The sequence below is a fragment of the Dioscorea cayenensis genome, chromosome 14, assembly GCF_009730915.1.
Source record: "Dioscorea cayenensis subsp. rotundata cultivar TDr96_F1 chromosome 14, TDr96_F1_v2_PseudoChromosome.rev07_lg8_w22 25.fasta, whole genome shotgun sequence".
Lineage (NCBI taxonomy): Eukaryota > Viridiplantae > Streptophyta > Magnoliopsida > Dioscoreales > Dioscoreaceae > Dioscorea > Dioscorea cayenensis.
Genome location: NC_052484.1, coordinates 8,211,789 through 8,225,619, shown reverse-complemented (window position 1 = coordinate 8,225,619; position 13,831 = coordinate 8,211,789).

Here is a 13,831-nt window from a genome sequence, read left to right as displayed (position 1 = left end):
CTAAGGGAAAATCCAACCATAAGAATACAAGATTGAAACTCAATTGAAAACTCAATTAAAAGAAATCTAATAAGAGTCAATGAAACAAAATCATCCTAGGTTTACAAGTTCAAGTATCCACTAGGGGTTTAGCTCTCCATGGACCAATACATGATCAAAGAATAAATCAAAGATGAAAGAAAACTATTTATAAAAATAACCTCCTTTTTGTCTGTGATGATGGTCTCCAATAGCTGCTTCTCCTTCTCCATGGACTCCTTCGTCAAGCCTAGGGCACACCTCGCAGGAACAATGGCATCGAAAGCTCCCCCAATAACTCACCTTCGAAGGGAAATTGATGTTGAACCCGGTAAACACTCTCTAAAACCTGGCAAAAACGTTCTCAAAACCCTAGGTGCGCTCTCTCCAAAAGATAGGAAAAAGAAACCCAAAATAACTCTTCGAGGCGATATTTATAATGTTGAAATTAGGACTTCACATGCCCCCATGGATTTTCCACACGTCCGTGTGGATTCTTAAGTTTTATGAATTTTACATTTTCAACTTTCATAGTGATTCCAAAATTCCTTTTCTTGCCTTGAGGCCACACAGTTGGGCTCACCCCCATGGGGTAGGTCATGTCAAATGACGTTCTCGAAAACTTTGCATAAGATGCAACACGAGTTTGTGACTTCCTTTGTGCCCTTCCAATTTGTAGATAGATTTCCACATTATTGGAAGTTGGCACACACCCTTATGTGTTTGATCTCGGCCCATGTCTTAAACTTGATCTGTGCAAGATCATCCTCAAAACTATGTTCATAACCTATATTCGCTTCCTTTCTTCTTATACTGTGATAAGTGTCTAAATTACGTATTTATACATATATATTTGTTGCTTCGAGCATGTATTTGTATAAGAATTGATGCCCGTTTTGTGCTTAATCGTGTATTATTTGCTTTCCAGGGCACGGGAACGCCATGGAGGACACGAAGATACAATTTGGACAAAAAGGAGAATAAAACCAGGTCACGGTATTGTAGCGCATTCACTGTAGGCAAAAGCGTTGTAGCTGGAGTACTGTAGTAATGATAATGCAGCACCGACATTGTAGCAAGATCACTGTAGCTACCATTGTAGCACCTGGAGAGTTTCCAAGATAGAAATCGAATCATGGCATACGACCTCAATGCTGCCCGGTATAGAGCCAGGGATGATCACTGTAGCACAAAGGAAGTTGATTGATTTAAGGTATACTGGCTCAATGAGGTGCAATGAGGTGCTCATTGAGCCAGTATGGATACTATTTGGAGTGCAATTGAGGAGTTTTCTTGCCCCGAACAGTGTTAATGAGGTCCTCATTGAGCCAGTATACCACCTCAATGAGGTCCTCATTGAGCTTGGGATTCCACCCGGGATTTAGGGATCTTGGCGTTGATGATGAGGGGTATAAAAGGCATTTTTGGGGAAAGAAAAGGTGACTTTTTGGGAGAGACTTTGAGGGTTCTTGGCAGCCACCACTTGGGAGGAAGGAGAGAAACGAAGACATCATATTCTTGGGAGATTTGGCTTGAAGCTTGGGAAGATCAAGGGCTTGAACTTCAAGGGGAAGCTTCATCATCAAGGAAGGAGAAGCATTCGGCACCTTTAGGTCTAGAAGAAGCGTCATTCGGCCGGCATTCTCCCTCCTCTTCATCATTCAGACTAGGGAGTGCCATTTATGAATTTACTTCTTGCTTTCGTTGTGTTTGAGACATTTATTTGTATAATGGCACACTAGACCCCCAAGGCCACCAGATGTAGGTGAACCTTGGGGGGTTCATCATGTATTTTGGATGCTTCACTTTTATTTGGAATGCATTGGTGTGATTTATGGTTTAGCTCATGTTGTTTCATGCCTAGAACTATATAATATGGAGAAATCCTTAGTTTTTATTTGAGTTGTATACGTAGACGTGACCTACTCACATGTACTAGATCATCATTGAGCTAAAAGGGGAGATCCTTGACCAACATGCCGAGAAATTGGATGTAGGTTGCCCCTCCGAACCATGAGGATGAACTTAGGTTAAGTGCATCTTTATTTCGCGATCTCCATGTACTTAATGCAATCATAGGAATATGACTAAGGAGAAATCCTTGTCATCATTTGTATGGGATTAGGGTTTGACTACCATGAAATAAGTGTTGAACTATTGTTGAGGTCCGTCGGCCTAAATCACCCATGTCATCTATTCTTATACATCTGTACATCATGATGAATCCCTCTTGGGAATCCTCATCCCTAGGCCTGTTCTTATCATTATTGCTCTTGTGATTTTCTTGCTTATTGTGGGGATGCTATACTTGTATTCTTAATTACGTTATTGCACATACTAGAGTAAGAACACGTTTGAGTTTAAGGTTAGAAAATAAGTGATGGAGGAGTAATAGGAGCTCCTTAGCCCGTGGAATACTACGACCCCTGTGTCACTCACAGGGTATTACTTGGCGATCCCGTACACTTGCGGTCACACAATCATACTACCTCCACAATCCTTAAAGCATGAAAGAACATGAAAAACATACGAATGAGCCATAAAACCTGATAAAAGTAATGCTCATTGTAAGTAGAAAATGCTCAATAATATTTAAACACAAGAACTTATCAAACTTCCTGACACTTAAGGCTTTGCTTGTCCTCAAGCATAATTACTCATTAAAGCATCTAAGAGGAAAATTAGACGTGCTCAGCCTTAGTTTCACCAAGAGTATACAAGAGAAGCATTCTAAAAGTATGGATTATTTTAAATATCACATAAGAAAATTATTGCTCTAGCTAAAAACCCAAATTAGAAAGGATGAAAGTCCGACATCGTATATGTGTGTGTAAACTCACTCAAGTCAACCCAATGTCCACTCTCTAAAGTTCATGATACAAAGGGCTTATTTACAAACAAAAAAAAAGGTACTAGCTACACACATCCTCTAAGATAGCCCTTTCCTAAGCGGCCGCCAAGGTGGCTTTCACACTTTTGAGGTGGTAGCTCTTTCTACTCTTTATATTAGGGGTAGTAGTTTTCACTCATCCTATTAGATAGCTCTTTCTCTCATTAGGGCGTAACTAGTATCCGACTTATGAGAGTAGCTTCATACTTCATAGGTGGTAGCTCTTTCCACCCCCAAATGCACAATTAAGCAAATTTTTTTTTGAAACTATATATATATTATCAACTCAAAACCTCAAAAAAAAATGCTACTATAGTCCTTTAAATAATAAACTAGAGTTTCCACAGGTTTAATGAGTAAGTAGTGCAATAAGGAGATAGTCAGATAACAATTCCTGACAAATTCAAGTAAAACTAGAGCATGATAGCATTCAAAGTTCAAAAATTCTCCTAGACTTAGAGAATAGAACACTTGCAACTAAGGTGAACCACAATTACCCACATGAGCAAGAACATGAAATGCATGAGTGTGCAATACATGTGTAATTTGAACTCCGAACTCCCCTCCCCTACCCACCCACCCACCCACCCACCCACCCACACACACACACACATTTAAGATATACATTACCCTCAATGTAGACATGCAAGCATAATATAGATAAAAACAATAAAAACAACATGTGTGAAGGTGGGCAATTAGAACAATACTCCCCTGAACTCATATTGTAGAATTTGGTGAAGTTGGATTCGTTGGAAGTTAAGTCCAACGGGTTGTGGAGATCACACGGCCATGTAAAAATCCCACATGACCGTGTCCATGACAATTCCTCATTCACAAGACCTAAAAGACCATCTGCACATATATACAAGGGGATTCAGTGAAATTCAACACTAACACAATAAAAACGAGTATATAAAGATAAAACAATGAAATATAACTCAATAAAGCAAACAAAATAACTAAAGCAATAAAATAAACTCGAAAGGAATAACCTTCCTGAGAAATACAAGTCCAAAGATAATAATAAAAAGTGCAAGAGTACAATGAATAAACAAAATAATGAGATGCCTCAAGCGTTGATGTCATCTGCTGCTGCTGGTGGAACAAACGATCATGATGGTGCTGGTGATCTAGGTGAGGAAGGTGATGCAGAATCTCACTATAAGATCTGTTGTAAAAGTGTAAGGTGTGGCATCACCTCCTCATGATTCTTGACCTGAGACGCGTGCACTGCTGCCAAATCGGTCTGGAGGACTCCCATGCCACTCTTGAGCCTCTCAAAATGATCATGGGATCGAAGTGATAAAGATATATGTGTAGGAGGAGCCTTAGAAGTTGCTCCATCTTCAAAGGGTCCTGTTGTGGCGGTGGTTCTTGCTGGGAACCCTTAGCTTTGTTGGTCTCCTCCTTGGACTCATCTGTAGAACAAACAATCAGACCATAGCTGCATAGTATCAAGTACAAGAGGAGATGGAATAGTAGTCTTCTCTGTTCCTCGAATCGCCTCCATCAAACCAATACCATGAATAAGTCTAGTGATATACGGCTCAGAAAATAGCACTATAACATGAGTATACTGACCCTAATGTCGCAAATATTCAGCCACAATATGCCCTAAGTGTAGGGGCTCACTCTATATCGTGGAGTATAAGTAGAGTAGCTCTAATCAGCTCAAAACTCCAGTGTTGTCTCCACGGCCGTTCGTTGATCTGCTAAGAACGGTGTGGATGTATCTGTGTGATGGATGAACAAGTTAAGTAGCCTTGGAAACCCCCGGTTCATACTGACTATCTCCACACAACATATAGTATACATGCTAAGGAGTCACTCTAGGAGGATAATTAGTCGGGAAGTGAGTGTACTTCTTAGCGTGAATAAAATAGTCATCATATAACCCAAGCCTCACTGAAAACTAAGTTAAACTCATACTGTGATACTGGCCATAGATGTAGAAATGTATTGTATCCTCCTAACTAAGATTGGTATAGGATCGATCAAACTCAAACGACGCAAGAACCTCCAAAGTAATAGCACGAATGGCCGGATCCCTGATATAGAGGAGTCTCTGCCAACCACCCACAGAGATGAGCTCAGGAACCTCCTATGACATATCAACGCCCAATTCTATCTCATTAAAGGCTCGTAGATCAGGAACTCGCGATTGTCTAAACTTGAGCTTCAAAAAACGCTAAAATCTCACTTGATGCTTGGGTATTGTTAATTCTGTCTACTCTGGAGAGGCCTTACGAGGACTTATGCTGGCCAATCTCTTAGCTCGGGGAGCCATTCCTACAAAATACAAAAGAAAATTATCAATTTTGAATTAAAAACAAATATGCAGAAATCCACACAGTTGTGTGGTTATGACCCATGCCCGTGTGGATTATCTGGTAGGGCGAAAATGCCATGGTCCCACCTCTAAATTCTCTACAAAACTCTCACAAACACTTGAAATTATAAATAAAAGCATGAATAAAAGATAAACCATACAAACTCATAACAAATAGATCCAATAAACAAAAAATAATAATATTGGCAAGGCAAAGGAACATGGAAGGCTTACCAAAGATGATGAGATCTAAACCTTGAATTCTAGCTCGATAATAGCCAACAACCCTTAAATAGAAGGGAAAAAGGTCTAGAGAGGGAGGAAGCGCAACCCTTTTGTGTGAAGAAATATAAAATGAAGGGATGCGAAATAAAATTTGAAGAGGCAAGTGTCTTTATAAATGCTGAGCATCCACACGGGCGTGTGAATAAGTCCCACGCCCGTGGGTCGCCACAAAGGGCATTCACACGCCCCTATGAATCTCTGAATCGTAATCTCTTCTCGGGAAAACTCCACACGGGCGTGGGTAATTTCCACACGCCCGTGGGTCTGACCTGGAGAATCACAGGGGAGGCCATAGGACCACTCACACACCCTTATGTATTCTCTAGATTCCGAAAAATTTTTTGAACACATCCACACGGCCGTGTGGATATTCCACACGCCCGTCTGGATTCACAGGGGAGGTCACAGGGGCATCCACACGCTCTGTGCGCTTTCGGGGCGGAGAAAAATTTCTCTGAATGCAAACACACAGCCGTGTGGATTACCACACCCCCGTCTGAATCTCCAGGATTAGTTCAGAAATATAGTTCCTGCAGAAAATAAATTCTGATACAATATAATGAACAGTAGAAACTTTTATAATGCAAAATAGAATTAACCACATCCCTATGAACACTCAATCATACAACCTAAACCTTGCCATTAGCATTAAACCACAATGAATTACCAAGGATCAATAAGAAAAACACAGCAACATTAATATTGAAAACATCGCCACTATGGTATTTATCACTGCAAAAAATAAACTAGGTCCTAGAAAAATGAAGAAAACTTGGCTTGCTTCCCAAGAAGCATTTGTTTTATGTCACGTGCTTGATGTACCTGATGCTTATCTCATTGTGGCTCATGAAGGAAAAATACTTCCCTGTCATCATTACTCACTTTACGACCAAAATATGGTTTAAGTCGGTGCCCGTTAACTTTAAATGTACCTCTCTCCATATGAGTGATCTCAATAGCTCCGTGCGGTGATACTTGAGTTACAATGTACGGCTCGAACCATCTAGATTTGAGCTTCCCAGGAAACAACCATAGGTGAGAATTAAACAGTAGAACTTGATCTCCTACCTTGAATTCCTTCGGTATCTTGATATGCTTATCGTGCCACTTCCGAATCCTTTCTTTATAAATTTTGGCATTTTCTTATGCTCTTAAGCTCCATTCATCCAACTCATTAAGATGGAGCAACCTCTATTCCCCAGCCTTACCAAGATCGAAATTCATTGCCTTGATTGCCCAATATGCTTTATGCTCAAGTTCTATTAGTAAGTGATAAGGTTTCCCGTAGAATAAATTATATGGCGTGGTTCCTATAGATGTTTTGTAAGCCATTCGGTAAGCCCACAGGTTGTCATCCAGACATTGTCACCAGTCCCGTTTTCCTTGTTACAATGATTTTGTCATGTTTCTCTTCAGTTCCTTATTGGTGACCTCAACTTGACCACTAGTTTGAGGCTTGTATGGAATGGCAAGACGATAATGCACTCCATAGCGTTATAGCACTTTTTCAAGTTGAGTGTTGCAAAAGTGGGTTCCTTTGTCACCAATGATAACTCGAGGTGTTCCAAATCTAGTAAAAAGTCTCTTCAAGAATTTTAGCACAGTTCTAGCATCATTGGTAGGCAGAGCTTGGGCTTCGACCCACTTAGACACATCGAATGTATCTATAACCGTTACGGCTCGAGAATGGTCCAATGAAATCAATACCCCTAACATCAAAGACTTCGTTGAACTGCATCGGTTTTTGGAGCATTTCATCACATCGGGAAAGGTTTCTTGCTCTCTAACAATTATCACAATGGAGAACAAACTGATGTGCATCCGGAAATAATGTTGGCAAATAAAATCCAGCAGCGAATGCCTTCTCAGTAGTTCTACATGAAGCATAATGACCTCTAATAGGTCCTAAGTAACAATGTGCAAGAATATTCTATCCTTCCTCTCATGAAACACATCTCCGCACCACATGATCTGCACAAATTCAAAAGAAAAAAGGATCCTCCTAGAAGTAATTCTTTAGATCACTGAAAAACTTTTCTTTTGCTGAGATGTAAGTCCTTGCTTTAGAACTTTCTATGACAAATAATTTGCAAAGTCATTGAACCAAGGAGTGTCACTTGATGCCTGATTCTATATTATGTAAAATTGCTCCTCAGGGAAAGAGTCATTAATTTCCTGATTTGATGGTTCTTGTCCTTCACAACCCTCCAACCGAGATAAATGATCTGCAACTACATTTTCGATACCTTTTCTTATCTTTAATCTCCATATAAAACTATTGCAGTAGTAAAACCCATCGGATCAACCTTGATTTAGCATCAGCCTTGCTCATGAGATAACATAATGCTGAATGATCTGTAAACACAGTGACCCTAGATAAGGTGAGATATAGCCTGAACTTGTCAAAAGCAAACACAACTACTAATAACTCTTTCTTTGTGGTGGTGTAATTCTCTTGAGCACTTAAGAGAGTTTTACTGGTATAGTATATCAGTTGGAATTGCTTGCCCTTATTCTGTCGAAGTACTGCTCCAATTGCATAGTCACTTGTATCACACATAAGCCCGAAAGGTATGTTCCATTCTAGTGTTATAAGAATCAATGCTTGCACCAATTTCTCCATAAGAATATTAAAAGTAGCCAAACAATCCTTTCCGAAATCAAAAGGAGCATCTTTTTTGAGAAACTTCATCAACGGTTAGGTGATCTTCAAAAAATCCTTGATGAAATGCCTGTAGAACCCAGCATGGCCTAGAAAACTATGGATTCCTTTCACATTTGTTGGTGGAGGAAGCTTATCAATGACTTCAATTTTTGCTCTATCAACTTCCATCCAATTTTCTGAAATATTATGCCAAAGAACAATGCCTTCTTGGACCATATAATGACATTTCTCCCAGTTTAGAACAAGATTTGTCTCTTCACTTCTCACAAGAACTCTCTCCAAGTTTTTTAAACAAATGTTAAAGGAGGAACCAAACACTGAGAAGTCATCCATGAACAGCTCCATGATATCCTCAAGAATATCATCAAAAATTTCAGTCATACAATGTTGGAATGTCGTCGGTGCATTGCACAATCTGGAAGACATTCTTCTGTAAGAAAAAGTCTCATAGGGACGAGTAAATGTCATATTCTCTTGATCTTCTGGGTAATAGGAATCTGAAAATATCCTGACATGCCATGAATGAAATAGTAAAAGTTATGCCCGGCTAATCGCTCCAACATCTGATCAATAAATGGCAATAGCAAGTGATCCTTTCAAGTTGCATCATTTAACTTCCTGTAATCAATGCACACACGCCAACCTGGAACCGTTCTAGTCGGGATTAAGTCATTCCATTCATTTTTCACCACTGTCATCCTTCCTTTTTTAGGAACTACTTGAGTCAGACTTACCCAAGCATTGTCAGGGATTGGATAAATAATCCCTGCATCCAATAGCTTCAAAACCTCTGCCTTAACAATTTTCTTTTTATTCGGGTTCAGTCTACATTGAGGGTGAATCACATATTTGTAATTGTCCTCCATTAGGATTTTATGAGTGCAAGACGAGGGATTGATGCCCTTTACATCATAAATTTTCCAAGCAATGGCGGATTTATGTCTCTTTAACATGGATATAAGCTTATCATTCTGGGTTGTCCAGAGATTTGAAGATACACTTACAGGAAGTTTTGATCCTTTCGCCAAAAAGGCATATTATAAATGCTCAGGCATGTTTTTGAGTTCCTAATCAGGTGAGTCTTTGATGGATGGTCGCAACCTATTCTCCTTCAATCTGTCAATTCCTTCAAACTATTATGGGTCATCTTCTGGGGTTTTCTCTCAACATTCATCTTGATCTCGAGAGATTGGATGAGCTTCAGCAATTTCTGAATTTTCTATCTCGCAGATCTCTTAGGTTGTGCTCGAAATCCCCAATGAAAAAAATTTCATGCCTCTGTCCTTCCCCAAATAAACTAAATTAAGCAAGGGCCTTTCCCAAATCATCTGCCATATGATAGGTCGGAGATACTGATGTTGATTCTACAAACTGATTTAGCATATCGACTAAGTCACAACTCTGAATCTAAGTGTCAACATCATAACTATTACACCTTGCTCTTGCATGAAACAACATGAAGTTGCTTGTGTGGCAACAAAACAAATCTTATGTTCTATGTCCTTTACCATTCCAGTTATCATATCAACTAGCTCAATTATACTGATCATTTTCTCTACAAAAGTTAACAAGACAAACAAATTAGAATGATGGAAGAATAAGAAAGTATGAAGTAGACTAAATGATGAATAGATAAAATAGTAAAATATAAATGTTTCTAAAATTCCTGTTCCCCAACAATGGCGCCAAAAACTTGACACACCCTCACGTGTATAACGCAATTGCATGGGCGTCAAAATAATAAAGTACCCAAAAGATGGGTAGTCGAATCCACAGGGAACAGAGTCTAGAAACAAGTAGTATTACTAAATAGCTAAGGAGATGATCAATTGATAATTGTGTTTAAGATTCTAATGAAATAAAAGAGCAAGAAAATAAACTAAAGCTAAAGAGAAGGAAACAATCAATGATAAAGTGGGGCTACTTGGAAAGTGCTCCCCCTAGGACTATTGTTTCAAGTGCAAGACTAACTATGGAGGTAGGATAAATAAAATCAGTAGGGAAAGGAGACGCTCCACTACCTCTCGGCTCACTCTCTCAATCATCTTCAATCTTGCTAATCTAACCCTAATTATGATGGTCACTGCTCAAAAGGGTGAATAGATGGATTCTCAAACCAAGTGTCACTCTAAGAGGAAATCAAACCATAAGTATTCAAGATTAAAACTCAATTAAAAACTCAATAAAAAGAAACATAATGAAAGTCAATGAAAAAAAAACATCCTAGGGTTTACAAGTACAAGAACACACTAGGGGTTTATCTCTCCCTACAGTAATACAAAATCAAAGAATAAAACAAAGATAAATGCAAAATGTCCATAAGAATAACCCCTTTATTGTCCGTGATGATGGTCTCCAAGAGCTACTTCTCCTTCACCAAAAACTCCTCCGCTGAGCCTAGGGCACATATCACCGAAACAATGCCTTCGAAAGCTTCCCCTATAACTCTCCTTCGAAGGAAATTGATGTTAACAGACTAGAAACACTCCAAAACCTAGCAAAAATCTCCTCTAAACCAAAGCCACACTCTCCCCAAAATAACTCTTTGAGGCGGCCTTTTATAATTGATGAAATTGGGATTTCGCACGCCCATGTGGAATTTCCACACGGGTGTGTGGATTCTTTGTTTTTCTAAATTTCGCTCTGCATGAATAGTAACAACTATAACACAACTAAACAGTACTTTGCTACAATAATTACTACACTGAATGCTACAGTGATACCGAATTCCTTTTCTTCCATTGAGGCCACATGGTTAGGCACACACCAGTGCGGTAGGTCATGTCCAATGACACTCTCGAAAACTCTGCACAAGCTGGAACATGACTGCCTTTGTGCCCTTCTAATTTGTTGATAGATTTGCACATTCTTTGGAAGTTGGCACACATCCTCATGTGTTTGATTACGGCTCATGTCTTGACACTTGGTCCACATTGGAGAATCCTCAAAACTTGCGTTCATGAACTATTTTCACTTCCTTTCTTCTTATAATTGCCTCCACAACCCTAAATGCATAAAAGAACACAAAAACACATGAATGAGCCATAAAAGATGATAAAAGCAATGCTCATTATAAGTAAAACATGCTCAATAATATGCATACACAAGCACTTATCAATAATTTTCCTCGAAGAGAGAAATTACACCTAATCCAAATACAAAGTAGAGATGTGATTTCAACTAAAATCTACTCGATATGATTATAAAGAGCACGGACATTATTACTAACTCACTCCGGAGAAATGAGGGAGACAGGGTCTCCAAAGTACCCTAACTAGAGGCTTAGTAACAATCTCTCGAATTAAGGCATGTCTATGCTAGGTGGGAATTTCTTCTTATCACCAAGTACATCAAACGTATAAAAACTAGGGGGATCTCAATAAAAATATACAATTAGATATGAAAATATGAATTGTAATAAATGAAATGAAAGAGCACAAGCATCCACAACTATTGTCAAAGTATAAACCCTAAATTTCAACTATGCCCTAACATCTAATAAATTAGACATCCATTAATAGAGGGCAAGCATTCAAGATACAAGATATAGAAGCAAACATGAGAAACATGGAAACTCCCTTCTAAATGGTGCCAGAGGAGGATTGCTGGGGAAGCCCTAGGAAAGCTTCCACGCACGCCGCCAAGGTGAGCTTGATAGCTATGACCTCTAATCCCCTTGAATGTGGATCCAAATCTCCCTTGGAATAGCCTCTTGAGTGTTGGAGATTCATTCCTTTTCTTCCCTAATTTCACTTCCGAGAATCGTCCAAAAGAAAAACCAAGAATACCCTAAAAATCCTCATAAGGTCTATTTATACTCTACTGCTTACGGGCTACTTGTACATGTAAGGACGTGGCTGTAAGGGAGCTGGAGAAGATAGTCGCGAGAATTACAGGAACACTTATGGCCATAAGTCACTTCTGTAAGGTCTTCTATTTGCATTACTGTCTAGCTACCGACTGTAAGCACTAGACTATAAACTCCACTATTCTTTTTCTTGCGTTGGCCCTTTCGGGAGTAAGCTGTAGTCGTAAGCATCCTTATGGGAGTAAGTGTTCCCCATAAGGTTCTCTTGTTTGACTCCGAATCCTCCTTATAAGCATAAGTATGCCCGTAAGGTTCTCTGGGAAGTATTTATGGCTGTAAGGTATGTTGTAAGTTGTCGATAAGGCACCCACTTTGCCTTGTCCTTGATCAAATGATGTTGAGGAAGCTCCAACTTCTTCTTTTAATGTCTGTAATACTTCTTTTAGCTCTCTCATATCTCGAAGTGCTTTTTTTTAAGCCTGTGAATGTGAAACAAACTAGATTTAGCATCGAATTCCATAATATAATTCTAATACAAGCTAAATGTGTGTAGAAAATTATATGAACTACATGAACATTTTACACTCATCATAACAATGGCACACCCTTTTGCGTGTGAACCGCAAGTGCACGAGTTTGTCGAAGCAATAATACACTTGTGAGTGGATAGTCGTATCCACAGGGAATAGTTATCAGAAACACAAAGATTTCTATTTAACTTGAATGAAAATGAATCGATAGTAGTGTGAACAAAATCAATGAAAATAGAAATAAGAAAAGAAGACTAAGGTGCAAATAAAAGATAGGAGAGGTGATCGACAAAAATTTGGGCAATTGGACATTGCTCACCCTAGAACTATTGTTTCAAGTGCAAGGCCAACCATTATGTTTCTCAACTAATGCTTAATGAATTGTGGAAATCCTAAAACAAACGGTCCCAAACCTAAGTTCAATCGTGACTAACCCTACAGTATGCCCCAGCGGAGAAATCGCTTAGTCTCGATGCCTCACACTATGTAAGGTTGTTTAAAGTTCTAGGGACTCCAAGTGATAATCCATACTCCCTAATATAGATCTAACCCTTTGGTCTAGGCAAAAGACACCTAGTCATAATTAAGCTCCAGATATTAAGGATTACTTCAACGCTTCAGTCTGTTGCTGACAACACCCCTTGCATGTGACCCGCAAGTGCACGGGTTTGTAGAAGTAATAAATCCCAAGTGAGTGGGGTATCATATCCATAGAGAGTAGGGAATAAAAATACCTAAATTGCTACTTAACCAAGTGAAGATGAATAATGATTGTGTTGATAAGATGTGATGTAAACAGAAATAAAAGTAACAAGAATGAAAGGCACAAGTAAGTGAGAGGTAAGGAAATCGATAGAAATGTGGTACTCGGACAATGCTCCCCCTAATACTTATGCTTCAAGTGCAAGACCTACCATTATACTTCCTAATTAATACTCAATGAGTCGTAAAAATCCTAAAGCACACGGTCCAAAAACCTAAGGTCAAAGTTACATGGAGTTCTATGGATTCCAAGTGATAAATCCTATTCCTATGTATAGATCTAACCCTTTGGTCCAGGCGAAAGACCCCTAATTATAATTAAGCCCTAGATACTAAGGTCACTTGAGCGCTTCACTCTGTTGCTCACGCAACTAAGCCCCAGCGGAGTTTATCCCTTAGCACTTCACTTTATTGTAACTGCAAGGAACTCTAGGAAAGGGAGGTAGGATAAATCACACTGGAGGGGAAATGTGACGCTCCACTACCTCTCGACTCACCCTCTCAACCCTCTCCAATCTAGCTTTGTCTAACCCTCATGGCG